We start from the raw sequence: 14654 nt of genomic DNA, 5'->3' as shown, positions 1-14654 counted from the left end.
CCCACTCACATCTTATAGATGAACAGAAGATTAGTGTCAGTCAGTTTTTTTGCTGAGCATCTATATGTGCCAGGCACTGTGCTCAGCCCCAGAGATAGAAAGAAAGCAAATGAGATGGTCTCTGCTTTCAAGGAGCTTAAACTCTAATGGAGAAGACAAAATGGAAAAAAAACTTTGTATAAATAAGATATATAGAAGATAAACTGGAGATAATCACCAAAGGAAAGACACTAACATTGGAATGAATTAGAACTCACCTAGGTTCTTACCTGAAATCCATGGTTTCATGTGGTCCATTATCTTGGATGGGGGAAAGTAATTAAATCTTTATTTCAATTTAATGAATTACCTTTGTAATCTTATGTATCCTTTTTCTTTTATGCATTGAAAAACATGATTCTGAGAAGGGGTTCATAGGGGTCCTTCACCAGACTGACCAAGGGGCCCTTTATGCACAAAAAGTTAAGCCTCTCTACCCTATCCCTGCCTATACCTGATTAAGAATCCCATCTATAGCACACCTGACACATGGTTATCTGGCCTCTTTCTAATGACCTCAACTGAGGGGAAACTCATCACTTCACAAGATCCTCATTAGACTTTTGGATAGCTCTAGTTCTTAGGAAGCTTTTTCTTACCAGAGCCAAACTTTGCTTCCCTGCAACATACATTTATTGCTTCCTTTTCTGCACCTCCGGCCAGATAGAACACACCTGATTCTTGCTCTTCCCCATGACAGGACATCCAGGAGTTGTAGAGAAATAAGCTGTCTCCCCTAAGGATAAGCATTTCCAATGTCTTTCAGATGATCTCAAGGTCTTTCACCATCTTGGTCCCTCACTCTCTTCAGCTTGTCAATATCTTTCCAAAAATGTGACATCCCCTTCTGGGCACCAAGCACAAATTGTAGTCTGACCAGCAACAGCTGTTTTCCTCATCCTGAACACTGCATGCCTCTTTCATGTGACCTAAAATGCAATAATCTTTTTTTAGCTACCATATATCACACTGTTGATTATCTATCTAGCTGAAATTTTCAAGAGGTAGTATTTCTGAATTTTTCATTAATTTATTTATTGATCAGTCAAGATATCCTAATCTGGGCAAATGATTCTCTCCACAATCAAAAGACTCAGCATCCTCTGACCCAGGTCCCTAAATACAATTTTAGGAGCTTATTATTCAGCTCCTCTCTTGAATATCTCAAGACATCTCTGATTGGTAAATAGCTAATTGGGAGGTGGTCCATCAGACTCTCAATCCTTTCCCACCACCATAGGTAAGGAGGTCACTTGGGCAGAAAGAAAATCATCTCCTTTTCCCATTAACCAGTTTTTATTGGAGGGGATGTGTTCCTTGTAGTGCCTAAGAACAAAGGAAATGTAAAGGTCAGATGACTGATTGTAGCCTTGGATCCAGGATCCAGATAGGAATGATACAGTATATTCAAAATAAATTATCTCATGACTTAATGTTGAATATGCAGTGCATAAAAATCCCCTCCCTTTCTTACAGGGATTGTGTCTATATTGATCTCCTTCATCCTGTGCCTGTGCCTACATATATGTATGTGTCTATACATATGTAGGTTTATATGTGTGAATACAAATATACATATATGTGCTTATATACCTGAGTTCAAATCTCTCTGTCTTTTATACATGCACACCTTGGGAGAGCACATTCAGCTTGTTCTTAGGTAGAACTACTTTTTTTCTGGCCCAGCCTTAATCTGGAGCCTGTAAGAGTCTCTGGGTTCACTCCCCAAATGGTACCCATCTCTCCTACCCCTTACACATAAATTCCCTCTTCATTTAAGAGATATGGAAGTCCCCTCAGTGTTCAAGAATTCCTGGAAGGTGATGGCCTTTTTTCTGAATATAAACCTCAATCCCATCTGTTAATAAGATAGAAGGAATACCCAAGTGACAGAATTGGGGTACTGAGTAAAGGCAATCACCGGGTGAATTTGAGGGGATGAATTTCAATAAAAATAATCTACACTCCAGCTTTTTAGTCTTCCTATACTACAACAAAGGATTGCGTTGATCTCCATTGGCAAAGGGAAGTGAGGAGTTGCAGAATCTCTACTAAGACATTTGCTAAGTAAATACTCATAGCATGATTTAACAGGTTCGGCTATTCTAATGATGAAAAAACTGGTTGAAATCTCTAGGATTTAGAAAACAGGGACTTAGGCAGGTCTGACTCTAAGGAGAAGTCAAGTATGCAGCCACCACTATAATATGACACAAGGGACATCAGAGAGCTACCTCAGTCTGCCACCAGACTGCTCTCTCTCCTTCTCAACTGCAAGTTCTTCTGGGTTAAACAGCATAGGCAAGACTTGTCCCTCATGTGCCATTATCAGAAAATATATCCTTTGTTACATGAAAAAGAAGAGAAGGACATGGAGGAATGGGGATGGTACCTTCTCCCAATAACCAGCAGGCTCTATGGAAGGCATAGAAAACAGGGCACCAAGAAACTGAAATTAGGGGAAGGTAAATTTCATCCATTCATTCAATATTTATTTAGGGTTTGCAATGTGCAAGGCACTAATGGTAGGAAAAGCCAAGCATTTAATTGCATTTTCAGACCTCAGGTGATAGGAAAGAAGGGACAACATGTGACTCAGAGAGAGGGCAGATCCAGATGGGCTCCAAAGTGAATGATTGAGACAACAGAGATGAGCTCTGGAGGGCCAGGTGTCTCATCCCTCCTGTATATAATTGGCTCAGCATGTATAATACTATTGGAGATCTCCAGGTGGCAGCAAAGGTGAGACAAAGGTGGCTTCTCTCCATCTGAAATTCTGGCTAGCATAGGAAGTTCCTGGAAGACTGAAGAGGTGGAAGAGAAGACTCTAGGTACAAAGGCCCTGTCCATCCTAACAGCTGGCACAACAGTTTTCTGGATCAAGACTTCGATTAGGTCAGTGGATGACACTTGTTTGTTTGGACTGAGGCTCTGAAAAGTGAAGTCCCCGAAAGGATTATTGATATTCCTAATAACATTCTCTCAATGGGAGATGGCCTCATACCTTCATCTCAACTACATAAATCCATGACTCTCCTGAGTGAATCCCTTCCTAATTTGAAGAACCTGGAGCCTTGTTGAAGGTAGGGCTCTTGTGGCCACTCTCTTCTTCTCTTGAATCTTTTAAGCACATGCGTGTCATGCATAGCCATTTTCTGCTGCATGCAGCAGCATACAGAAAAATATGGGGCCGTGTGTCAAGGATGAAATATTTGCTCTAGTGTAGTGTAGACACTGTGCACTATAGATGACAATTCTACCTTTATTAATATTTTGGTTTATTAAATACAGTTATATATTACAATTATACATTTTTGTTATTTAAACTATAAATATCACAAAATCATGGTTTTTATTTTTCTCAAAGTGACACACCACCCAAGTTATCCTCTGGTTTTTTGGTGAATTTTGACACACCAAGCTCCAAAGGTTGCCCATCACTGCTTTAAGCCCTTCCTCTAATTATGCCTTGACCAACCCCAACCCAGATTATAGCCTCCTTTGTGCCTATTCATATGCTACTGAAAAGAGCTGAAGAAAATAATGAAATTGCTTATTGGTCCCTCTATAAATCTGTGTTTTCAAGTCTCCACTGGGCCCTTAAAAAAAAAACAATCATTCCATTCATTCCTCCCTAATTGATTTGCTATCCCATTCTCCACAACAGCTTTTTCAAACTTTCTCTTTCCTTATGCCTCCAATGGGACTCCACCTTGCCTCATACTTCCGTGAAAAACTGAGGCTATCACTGAAAGATCTTATTTCTCCTCTCCTCCTCATATCATATCACTTAGATATCTTTCCATACTATCTCTTTCTTTATATCAATCTCATATGAAAAAGTGCTCTTCTGTTTTTCCCTCTACATGCACCCTTGATTTCATCTAGAGATGAATGTTCCCAGCAGATTTTCCCCATGGTCTCCCCCAGTCTCTATCTTCAATCTCTCTTCTTATCTCTTGGGTCCTTTCCTCCTAGCTACAAACCTGCCCATTTAAAAACTCTTTACTTGCATTCACTATCCCTGCTAGCTATAGCCATATATCTCTTTCTCCCCTTTAAGGCTAAATTTCTTGAGAAAGCAGTCTATGTCCAACGTTTCCACTTACTTTCCTCTCACTCTTTCCTATCTCATCATTCAACTGAAACTCTTCTTTCCAAAATTACTAATGATCTCTTATCTGCCAAACCTATTTTGCAAATCTTATTTGCTTTCCTGAACTCTGCAACATTGGGCACTGTTGATTACTTTCTTCTCATTGATATTCTCTCCTCTCTAAGTTTTGACTGCTCTCTTTGTTCTCCTTCTAGCTCTCTGACCATTACTCAGTTTCCTTTTCTGGTTCTTCACAGCATGTCCACTAAATATAATTATGCCCCAAGGTTCTATCCTCTTCTCTCTTTTCCTTCTATACTATCTAAATTGGGGGTGTCATTAGCTTCCATGAATTCTATTATCATTTTACCACAACTGATTCCAAGATCTACATATTCAGCCTTAATCTCTCCCTTGGGTACCAGTCTCACATCACCAGCTGCCTTTTGGACATCTCAAACTCAATATGCCCAAATTAGAACTAGTTAGCTTTTCTCCAAAACTTTCCCCTCTTCCAAACCTCTACTACTATTGAAGGCAAAACCATTCTTCCAGTCAACTGGGTTCACAGTCTTGGTGTAATCTTCAACTCCTTATTTGCAGTCATCTCACATATCTAATCTGTTGTCAGATCTCTTCCTTTCTAACTTTACAGCAATTCTTATATACATTCTCTTTTCTTCACCCTGTGAGACCACTCCTAGTACAGGTCCTCATCACCTCATACCTGGACTGTTGTCTATTGGTTTGGGAACCTGCTTCCAGTCTTTTCCCACTCGGATCCATCCTCTATTCAGCTGCCAAAAGAGATTTTCCTAAAGTGCATGTCTGATCATCTCACTTCCTCCCACTCAATAAACTCCAGTGGTCCTCGATCACTTGCCGAATCAAATGTAAAGTCCTCTGTTTGTCATCTAAAGCTCTTCAAAGCCTGGTCCCTTCCTACCTCTCCAGTCTTCTTATAAGTTACTTCCCTTCTTATGCTCCACTCCCCAACTAGACTGATCTATTTGTTGTTCCTCCCACCTGACATTCCTTTTCCTCACTCCAAGAGTTTACACTGGCTGTCCTCCATGCCGGTTGCTCTCCATCCTCGCCTCTGCCTTTTCATTGTCCTGGTTTACTTCAAGAATCAATTTATATCTAACCTTCTTCAGCAGGCCTTTCATGGTCTTCTTCCATTCATTTCCTCTTAGATTAATTGACTGGCCTCAAACCCTTCAGTGAGTTAGGGGGATGTCTATCCCAAGCATTTCAAGACTTCCCCCAGTGGACTGCATAGATGAGAATAATTTGTTTCAATAACCATGAAGGTGGCTGAAGGAGGCAGGGGGAAGCACCTAGAACTTGGTCAGACATCAAAGATGCCAAGACCAGCCACTGCATCCCAGGGCATCACCAGTTGTCCTGACTCTTGTCCTGCTGCTGGTCTTCGATGACTGGAAGAAAAAATGAGGCTGATGACTTTATGCAACACTGCTTCGCTTAAATCCAATTCACACTGGAGTCAAGATATCACCTGTGGTGTCACTGGCTCTCTTAAAAAACAAAGGACAAACAACACCTTTCATTTACCCCGAATATATTTCATATGCATCAATTATTTACATACATTGTCTCCCCCAATGGAGTCTGAGATCCTTGATGACAGAACCTGTTTGGGCTTTACTTGCTACACTAGTCCTTAGCCCAGTACCTGTACATTTACTACCTGTTTGATGACTGACTACATACATAGTAGGACAGAACAAGTCATTCTTCAAAAATACATGTAAAAGCTTATTCTGAGCCCTCTAAAGCTCAGGGGTGAAAAAAGAGAGAGTGGAGAAAGAATGAATGAAAGGTAAATATTAAAAGAAATTATTAAGCACTTATATATGTATATCCAGAACTGTATTAGGTAGTCCATTCAAGCAGAGAGCCCTTAAGTTTAGATCCTTTTTTTTTGTACCAGACTTGTAATTTCATTTATATTAGAAACTTAAGTGTGAAAGAATCCCTCAACCAGAAAAGATCAACCCCCAGCTCTGCAATGGAAGTCTTAGAGAGTTGCCTGACATGCTCAGACAGTAAATGACTTGCCCATAGTCATAGTGTCAAAGACACTGCCCTTGGAGGTGGTGTTAGGTAATAAAGCTACAGACAGCTAAGTGGCATAGTGGGTAAAGTGCTGGGCCTGTAGTCAGGGAGATTCATCTTTCTGAGTTCAAATCTGGCCTCAGACACTTCCTAGTTATGTGACCCTGGGCAAGTCACTTACTCCTGTTTGCCTCAGTTTCCTCATCTGTAAAATGAGCTGGAGAAGGAAATAGCAAACTACTCCAATGGTTTTGACAAGAAAACCCCAAATGGAGCACAGAGCCAGAAAGAACTGAAAGCAACCCAGCAACAAACTGTATTATGCACTTACTATGTGACAAGAACTCTGTTAAGTATTGGGAATACAATAAGTAAAATAATCCATGCCATCAATGAATTTACATTCTAATAGAGAGAAAATATGTATGTAAATAAGTATAGTATGGGTAGAAGGTAGCCTTAGAGAGGAAAGGAACTAGTAGCTGGAGATTTCTTTTTTTTTTAAACCCTTACCTTCTGTCTTAGAATCAATACCATATATTGGTTCCAAGACAAAAGGGTGGTGAGGGTTAGGCAATAGAGGTTAAGCGACTTGCCCAGGGTCACACAGATTTGAGCCCAGGACCTCCCATCTCTAAGATTGGCTCTCAATCTCTTGAGCCACGTACCTGCCCCAACAGCTGTATATTTGGCTACAGTACATTTGGAAAATACTTGGTAGTAAAAACAAAAGGCATAAAGCAAAGAACAAATGACTTAGATTTCATATTGGTGCCTTGACTCCAGTCTTCACTGTTTCTTCCCAAACACTCCCCCCCCCTTTTCAACAGAACAGAGAGAGTTTTCTTTATCTTTCATTTAGTTATTATTAATCTTTCATTTAGTTAGTATTAATTGTTCATACTCATTGTTCAGGATGCTAATGCTAATCACCATAATTATAATAATAATAGGCTAGAATTTATATAACACTTGAAGGTTTGCAAAAGGCTTTACAGCTATTATCATATTTGCTCATCATCTTCCTGAAGTTGCTCTTCTTGTTCCCAACCACTCTGGGGGGTAGAAGGTCTGAGGATGATCACGTTCCTTACTCCAGTGGGATTACGCTGGTTTCTAGTACTTAGTCCTGAGAAATTCATCCAGAATCATATTCCAGACTTCTGTTTTGCAAAAATCATTTGATCTAACCATATTCCAGACTTCCATTTTGCAAAAATCATTTGATCTAAGACCATCAGACGACTTCCAGATTAGACCAGTGGAAGGCTAGCAAGGAGAGAGCAGTTCTCTATGTATTATCAGGAATAGTGGCAGCTAACTAATTCCTGAGGCAGGGTCATTCCTGCTAGGAGAGTCTCTAGATGACCTGACAGATCTTGGGCCAAGTGGGTCTGGGTTACAAACTTCTTTTCAGCTACACCCATAGATGAGAAGTTCTTTTTTTTTTTTTTTTTTTTTTTGCAGCATTCATGTAAGAAGGCAGAGCTCATCTTGGTCTTGATCTGACAAGCCATGACAGCTACTTTTTCTCCCTCGTACCCATTTAGCATTTCCCTTTGTTCCCTGCCAGCCTGGGGAGAAGAGCCTTCTTTCTCTTCCTGAATTGATTGCATACTTTTCATCTGTCAGATGGAATCTTTTGAAAACATGCCAACCCTTCCATTCTTATCCTTAATTTCCTTCCCTTCTTCTCTGGGCTTGCTTAACTCTGTACAAGGCCCTCTAAGGTCTCAGTATGTGAGGTTTAGGAGCCCTGCTTTAAAAAAAAATATCTACTGTTTAGCAAGTTCTGGAGATTCTTCCTCAAATTTCCAAGACCCCCAGCCCTCTGGGTCCCACAAGGATGGAACTCTGAAAGACTTTTGTTTCCTCTTCTTCTAGGGAGACCATCTATGCTGAAGACCCTGGAGGACTTCAGTGTCCGAACCTTGTATGATAAGCTAGAGGACCAAAACTTGCACCTGGTGTCACAGCTGAGCAAACATAGGAGTGATGCTCTTGCCTTTTACAAAGGGATTGACCAACAGATCCAAGGGCTAAAGGTTGGTCCCAAGAGACTACTGACTCAGAGTATTAAGAGAAGGAATAGGGTCATCCTTTATTTTTCCTCTTAACCCCCATTCTTCATTTCTCTACCCAGAGGCCTTTAGGGACTATGTTCCCCTAGGTTATGTTCACACTCACATGGAAATTGCCTTGGTTGGAAAAGGGAGTAACATTATGATGAAGGGAGATTTTGTTGTAAGATGCTAGCATTATCCTTTCCTTTCTCTAGGGATTTCTACAAGAATTGAACCAAACTCAACTTCAAGGCCTGGAGAGGAGTGGAGAACCCAAAAGGGAAAATAAAGTCAAGGTGCAGAAAGGCACTGAGCAGGGCGAAGAATTCCCAAGAAGCAATATTACAGCCTTTCCAGAGGGGAAGTGGCAGCATCATTTAGGTGAGACTTTGGAGGGGGAAAAAAGTGAAGGCTATGGCTAAGAGAGATGAAGGTTTGAGTGGGGAGAGGGAAGATACAGCCAGATTGCTTCATCCTTCAGAACTAAATCTTTACCTCTGGCAGCCTATCTACAATATGGAATACTCACAGACCAAGTTAAAGATGTAGCTACCCTAGCACTGCAGAAATGCTACAAAACATATCTGAGCATTCTAATCCAATAATAATTTACACTCATTTAACATAAAATTTCAAGACACCAAATATGTATATGCTGGAGCTAAAGACTACTTGCTAGATCTGTGATTCCCAAAGTGGGCACCACCACCCCCTGGTGGGTGCTGCAGCAATCCAGGAAGGCGGTGATGGCCACGGGTACATTTATCTTTCCTATTAATTGCTGTTAAAATTTTTTAAAAATTAATTTCCAGGGGGCTAAGTAATATTTTTTCTGGAAAGGGGGCAGTAGGCCAAAAAAGTTTGGGAACCACTGTGCTAGCTAGTCATTGATGAATGAATGAATGGATGAATGATGCAAAAGAAAATTTTAAGTACTTATTATGTGCCAAGAATTTATTATGTTTCAAGCTAAGGATACAAATACGAAAACCCAAGATGTTCCCTGTCCTCAAGAAGCTTACATTCTAATGGTGGAGACAAGCTCAAAGAATTTGATTTGGAAAGTTATAGGAATAGTGAATGGAGCCATAGGAGCAAAAGGGAAGGAAGAAAGAAAGAGAGGGGAACAGAGTCTATATTGATGACTATTTTAGGGGAATCTAGAGAGTAAAGTGAATCAAGAAATATGTACAACTGGAGCTTAGATTTAAATGAATTGTGGATATATGGGAAGGAGGGAAGAACTGAGCAGCCTTTCAGGGCAAGAGGCCCTAAGGGTGTGAGTTCTAGGTATGAAAGAGCTCAAGCTTCCAGGACTTGATTTCTGTTCTAGGGAGTTAGTAGTGAAAAGTCCAGGAAATGGCATAACGAATAATTAGTAAATTCCTAAATGCATTCAACAAATGTTTATTAAGTATTTGAGGTTCTATATGCTAGAATGATTATTAATACCCTCCTCTTTCCTATGGATATCCACAATTACATACTGAGCTTAAGAGAAGAGGGAAGCAGGCCACAACACCATCACCAGCAGCCATTTAGCAAATATGTTTGGAGAAAACATCTGGCAGATGGCAAGTGGCAGAGCCAATGATAAAGAGAAACACAGTGACATGCCATCTGGTGTTTAGCAAGGCCAATGAGGACCTAAGCAGATGGAGTGACCACAGGATTATAAGAAATATATGCTTATGACAGAGAAAGGAACAATATCCATTTTCCTTTTGTCAGATCTTTTCCTCTGCTTTCTGGGCCCCAGAACATGTGATTTCCATAACCGTACTGGCCTTCTGGCAAACATCACAAAACAGGTTAAAGAAAGCAGTAGGAAAGGCTCCTTCAAATCATTTTTAAGACAGATTTATATGGAGGGGAGACCTCAAGTTGCAATGATGCATCTCAGAACATAAAGCCTAGTGATGACCAGAGGGTTGGAGCTAGAAGGAGGAGAAAGAGACATGAAAATATGGGAAATCACTGTTGGGGAAGCCACTATCATGGGGGGTGAGAAGTATAAAAGAAGAGACTCTGGCAGAGAGGAAGTAGACTAGCTGGTATATTTAATTAATTAGTTTACTAAGGAGATATTAATCTTAATTTTTCTCCCTACCAAAGGAGTACATATTATACTCTTTAAATTTTGGCAACCTGGGATAAAACCCTACTCTCCCTATTCTAGGGACTTGAAAGAGAAGGCAAAAACATTTGTATAATTACTTGATTGGATGATATTTAAGATCTAGGTCCTTCTTCGTGCATTCAGCCCTGGCTACCCACACTACCATTACTACTACCAATCTCCATCCCCCTACCCACTGCTGCAAACCATACCCAAGGACTTCAACTATTCTCACTAAAGAGACCAAAAGGCACAAGAAGAGCTGGGTCCTTAATCCATGAGTCTTCCTCCTGATTCATATCATCCTCCTGCATTCATGCCACCCTCACCAGTTCTGGGCAAATTCACTGTACCTAGAAATAATATAAAAACCTTTCATAAGAAGCTCCCCTCCACTTTCTACTTCTGGATTTTGTGAAAGAAGAAGCAGGAAAAAATATTGATGGTTATTGAGTTGTTTTCAATTATATCCAACTTTTCATGACATCATTTGGGGTTTTCTTGGCAAAGATACTGGAGTCATTTGTCATTTTCTTCTCCAGTTCATTCTACAAATGAGGAATCAAGACAAACAGGGTTGTGACTCACCCAGGGTCAACATCTACTAAGTATCTGAGATCAGATTTGAACTTATAAAGATGAGTCTTCCTGACTGTAATACTGGCATTCTATCCACTATGCCACCTAGCTGCCCTAGGAAAAGATAGACTGGAAACAAATAAGGATAGGAAAGTCATAGGGGTGATTTGGAGAGGTTTGGACTAGTGAAATAAATGGTAGGTTGAATTTGAGAAAGAAAAATTTGTGAGAAGTTGAAGAAATTTTTAAGAAGAGTCTAAGAGACATGGATAAATAACCCAAATTCTAGTTTCTTGATTAAAAGAGAATCATAATTAAGAATAATTGAGGACATAAAAGAAGTTAAAATAAGGCTAGGGAAATACAACCTAAAGTGGTAGATTTAAGAAGGAAAAGGAGGGGCAGCTAACTAGGTAGCACAGTGGATAGAGTAGGAGGTCTAGAGTCAGGAGGACCTGGATTCAAATCTGCTTCAGATACTTCCTAGCTGTGTGACCCTGGGCAAGTCACTTAACCCCAATTACCTAGCCCTTAACATTCTTCTATCTTGGAATTAATACTAAGACAGAAGATAGGGGGTTAAAAAAAAAGGAAAAGGAGAAGCTAGTTGACAAAGCAAATTAAGTAAGAAAAATTAAGTGAAACAAGTGGAGGCTAACACAAATTGATTGAGTAGATTGATGGATAGAACAAATTAGTGAAACAGGATATACAAAGACAGGTGGATAAGGATGTTGCTGTAGAGTTGTTATTGAGTCTAAGGAAAGGAAGTTACTGATGTTGTTAGGCTATTAAGAGATGATAATTAACTATAAAAGTTTTAACCAGGTGCTTAGAGTTGACATGTGAACACCCATAGGTAGCTCAAAAAACAAGATTGAAAATTTCCAACATTAAGGAGAGTAGGGGAAATTGTGCAATGGCTTGCATCAAGTGCGTGATGTTTATATTTCTTCCACAGCCTGGGCTCTATTATCTGTGCCCAGAGTGTTGGTTCATCTCTCCTCCAGAGGAAAAGGTGAAGGGGCTCAAAGAATAACTCTCCAGGCTTCCTGTTCTTAGAATGGAAATGTGTCTAAAGGAAGCCGAATAAAAGTTTCCAGGGGGGGGGAGAAAGGCAATGTGAGGTGGAGAAAGGCAGATTTAACTTTATCCTTGTTACTAGGTTGGGGGTGGAAGAGTAGTACTACAAGGACAAGAGAGGGAAGGAGAAAGTCAGTTGTGGAATTGGAGCTTCAAAACATATTCAAAGGGTTGATAGAGATATGATTGGGGATGTAGACTCTAAATAATCACCGTAGTGCAAATATCAATAATATGGAAATAGTCTTGATCAATGACACATGTAAAACCCAGTGGAATTGCGCATCGGATATGGGAGGGCAGTGGTAGAAGGGGAGGGAAAGAACATGAATCTTGTAACCATGCAAAAATATTCTAAATTAATTAATTAAATAAAATTCTCCAAATCCAGGAAAAAAAAATAAACACATATTCAAGGCTCTTCCTGAAGAGGAGAAAACTCACTTCTGAGGTAGAAGAAACTTCTCACTCTCCCAGGAATGAGGTAGTTAAGCTACAGAAACTATCAGTTCACAAATTATCCAGTCAAAATTCAAGGAAGAAGAGAATAGAATTAAAAGTTGGTGATTTGGGGATCTCAGAAAGCTCTTAGTTGATCTCATATTGATAGAGAAAGAACTCTGTTGACTTCTCAGGACATGAGTCCAAGACTTCTGCTTAGTCATGTGGGACACAAATGACATAACCACAAGAAATTAAAAAAAAAATTGCCAATGACTATGGTGCTTTTGAAAGAAACTAAAGACCTGAGCAGCTAGGTGGCCTAGTGGATAGAGTACCAGGCTTAGACGCAGGAGGTCCTAGGTTCAAATCTGGCCTCAGACACTTCCTAGCTGTGTGACCCTGGGCAAGTCATTTAACCCCCATTGCTTAACCCTTACCGCTCTTCTGCCTTGGAACCAATACTTAGTATTAATTCTAAGACAGAAGGTAAGGTTTAAAAAAAAAAAAAAGATGTCTGATGAAAATCTATAAAGTAATTACCAAGATCCAACATGACTTCAACAAGAACAGGTCATTCCAGATGAACCTCATTTCCTTTTTTCACAGTATTACTAAACCAGTGAATGCCATGGATCTAGTTTAACCTAGATTTTAGCCAAGCTTTTGATAAAAGGTCTCATATAATTCTTGTGGAGAAGACAGAGATATGGATTAGACAATAATACCACTAGATGGATTTCAAACTGGGTACATGGCTGGACTCAAAGAGTAACTTGATGAGGCAGCTGGGTGGTTCAGGAGATGGAGCCCCAGGCTTGGACATGCTGGACATGACAGTGTCAGTGTGACAGGAGCCTCCAGTGGATTAGTATCAGGTTCTCTCCTGGGTCCTTTACTATTGAACATTTTTATCAATGCCTGATATAAAGGTCCAAGTCAGATCTGTAGATAACACAAGGGTGAGTAGAATAGCTAAGAACCAAAAGGACCTTGATTGGCCAGAGCACTAGGCTAAATCTAACAAAAGTTAAATTAAATAGAAATAAATAGAAAGCCTGGCAATTGCATATAAAAAAATCAACTTCTCAAGTACAAAATGGAGAGTTGTAGATAGAAAGTAGATGGTCTAAAAAGAGTTGTGGTGGTTCTATAGCATTTCCACATAGCTGTTTGCATGTTGTCTTTAGACTGCGAGCTCCTTGAGAGCAAAGACTGTCTTTTGTCTTCCTTCATTTTCCTGGCACTTAACATAATGCCTAGTATCTAGTAGGTCCTTCAAAATGCTCGTTTATTATGTGTCACCAGGGTGATGTGGGAGCCAGTCTAGTCAATCTGATCTTGAACTTCATTAAAAGATGTAGAGATTAGAATTCCACTTTAATTCATCCTCATCATACCACCAATAGTATTGTATTAGTTCTGAGTGCCACCATTTAAGAAGATTATTGATGTCCATTAATCAATAAGCATTTTTAAACTGTTACCTTTTGCCAAAATAAGTATCAGTTCTGAGGCAGAAGAACAGTAAGGGCTAGACAACTGTTGTTAAGTGACTTACCCAGGGTCACACATCTAGGAAGTGTCTGAGGCCATATTTGAACCCAGATCCTCCTGACTCTAGGCCTGGTGTCCTATCCACTCAGCCACCTACCTGCCCTTCAATAAGCATTTATTAAGCACTTATGTGCTAGGCACTACACTAACTGTTGGGACAGCAAAGAGAGGTTAAAAAAAATAGTCTTTGCCCACAAGAAGCTCACACTCTAATAGTGGACACAACATGCAAGTAGTTACTTACAAATAAGATATATATAGCATAAATTGGAAACAACTGACAGAGGGAAGGAACTGGAATGAAGGGGGATCAGGAAAGGCTTCCCATAGAAAGTAGTATTTTACCTGAGATTCAAGGGAAGCCAAAGAAGCCAAGTGACAGGGATGAGAAGGAAGAAAATTCCAGGGAGAGGGGTAGTCAGGGAAAATGCTAGAGATAAAGTGGTCTATGGGTGGAAGAGCAAGTAGGCCAGTATCACTGGGGATCAGGTGTAAGAGGACTGGAAAAAAATAAGAGGGGGCCTGGTTGTGAAGGAGTTGTGTGTGTGTGTGTGTGTGTGTGTGTGTTTACCTCAAACAGAGGATTTTGTATTTGATC

This window comes from Gracilinanus agilis, chromosome 3 (genome assembly GCF_016433145.1).
Source record: "Gracilinanus agilis isolate LMUSP501 chromosome 3, AgileGrace, whole genome shotgun sequence".
Classification (NCBI taxonomy): domain Eukaryota; kingdom Metazoa; phylum Chordata; class Mammalia; order Didelphimorphia; family Didelphidae; genus Gracilinanus; species Gracilinanus agilis.
The sequence above is the reverse complement of the archived record's forward strand: the minus strand, read 5'-3'. Positions refer to the sequence as shown.